Source organism: Lolium rigidum, chromosome 4 (genome assembly GCF_022539505.1).
Source record: "Lolium rigidum isolate FL_2022 chromosome 4, APGP_CSIRO_Lrig_0.1, whole genome shotgun sequence".
NCBI lineage: Eukaryota > Viridiplantae > Streptophyta > Magnoliopsida > Poales > Poaceae > Lolium > Lolium rigidum.
The window spans coordinates 36,279,767-36,282,035 of NC_061511.1; the positions used below are offsets into that span (position 1 = coordinate 36,279,767).

General features: G+C 51.4%; 1 pseudogene; it reads left to right on the forward strand.

Annotated features, from left to right (window-relative positions):
- Positions 1-766: 766 nt before the first annotated feature.
- LOC124646895 lies at positions 767-1,495 on the forward strand (annotated as a pseudogene).
- Positions 1,496-2,269: the final 774 nt, after the last annotated feature.

Sequence of the window (2,269 nt, forward strand, 5' to 3'; positions counted from 1 at the left end):
TCCTTGTGTTTGAAGGGTTCCTGATTATTCCCCTACAGAACTGAATTTCCGTTTGGGTGCGCGGTGACCAGTTTATACTGATTCTTCAGATACCCAATGAGGATGAGGATGGCATCAATAAAGAAAATAGCCGCAACGTTGGAGGCCTTCTTGCGTCCCAACGAGGATGACGATGGCTCTTTTATTAGCAAGATCACTAATTTGGATGCACAGTTGATAACTGCAAGAGACCATATCTTGAGGATAAGTCCATGACTCTGAGGTCTGCGAGTGTGCCTAGTACAGAAAGAGAAACCTGATGATGAGTTGGTGATAACTTTATAAGTGGAAGCTCCATTCCCCTGCAGAACTGAATTCAGTTTGGGTGGGCGGTGACCAGTTTATACTGATTCTTCACATACTTAGCTATGCACCGGGCTGGAGAAGACCAGTACGCCACATCCGGAAGTAGCTAATGTAACCTCCGGGAAGAAATTAGATGCATCTCTGCTCAACAAGGGCAGGCTACATTCTCAAGAATAGAAACCACGTTCGCCATGACGGGACCAATCCAGACATCCATCGATCCATACGGGCTGGAATGCAGAGTGAATAAAAATCAGTGTGATGCTAGCTCTCCTTCGTAGCTAAGTAACCGTAGAACTCCATGGTTATTCTAACACGCATAGCACTCACGGCGCCTTGCCTATATAAACAGCCTTGCACGTCCGCCTAAACGATATCACCAGTTCATCACCACCCCTGCAAAGCCAAGAAACAAGAGCACATGGCTACCATGGCCGAGCGCCTCGCCCTCGCCTTTCTGCTTGCGGCCGCCGCCGCTCTGGCGGCATCGGCGGTGGACACCAAGCTGACCCTGCAGAACCTCTGCCCGTTCCCCGTGACCCCGCTGGTCACCCCCAACGGGAACTTCTCCTCCATCTCCGACAACACCGTCGAGCTCGACCCCAACGGGGGGCTGGTCTCCTTCCCCTTCCCGGACACCTTCTGGGCTGGCAGCGTGGTGGCGCGCACCTTCTGCAGGACGCCGACCAGCTGCGACACGGGCTCGTCGCCGCCGAGGACGGTGGTCCAGCTGGCCGTGCACTCCACCGAGGACCTGGCGACGTACAGCGTGAGCCTCGAGGACGGCTTCAACCTGGCGACGGTGGTCACACCCCTGTTCAGCGCCGGCGGGCAGTGCCCGGCGCTGGGCTGCCCTCTGAACCTCACCAACGGGTGCCCCATGGATCAGGTCAAAATCGACGACTGCGGCGTCATGGTGGCGTGCAAGGGGGACCCCGGGTAGTTCAAGCGGCGGTGCCCGCTGACGCGGGTGAACGGTACCGACCGTGAGCCACTGCCACAGAGCTGCATCGCGCCCCGCGAGCTCAAGGTCGTCTTCTGCCAGAAGGAGCTCGCCCATCTGACCATGGTCGGTGCCGCCTCCGCCCAGACGGAGCTCACCCATCTGACCATGGTCGGTGCCGCCTCCGCCCAGACAGAGCACCTGTAATTTCATGATAAATAAGCAGCTGCTCAGAATTCAACTTACTGTAAAGAGAAACAGATTGATGCGCCAATCGGGCTCTATCATACTGTAAATCTTCGAAAGTGAGCATATTACATTGTAACTGGCCTGTCGATATAGAGGCAGCCCACGCACAAATGAAATGATGATAGTGAAGTCCCATTCTTTGCAAATATAAAATTGAATTACTTAAGCAAATGAATGCATGTGAAGATAATAAGGAGGAATGAACAACACACGCTGGATTACCAAAAAAGTTACCAATTCGAACCAAGATATCATCAGCCATGCAACTTCAACACTTATCAAAAAGTTTCCGACCATTGGTAAGCCTCTTTTCTGAAACTGTATGTCGTACTGGTGTGCAGCTTGTTCACGAGTGAAGAGAAGCAATGGGACTGGGATCCATGTTCGTAATGTTGAGAGAAAATTGCATAGACCAGCAATTCTTGGGGAAGGTTTTGCGCAAACCAGCTACTCAAAATTTTTGTTGCACAAACAAGTAACTCTAGGACTAATTGGTTGCAAAGACCTCTGATGATCAGACTACACGGTTAAACAACACCTGATAGCCACGTTGCCTTTGCACATGGAAGCCAGCGTGGACGTAGGTTGTCTACAACAGTATACCGTACCAGCCCGCAATTTAATTTGCTTTCATATGTTGCCACGCCTATATCTATAAAAGCATCTCCACGATTTAAAATGGCGACCTAAATCGACCGATTTTATCCATTTAGGTCACGCCGTAGATAGAAA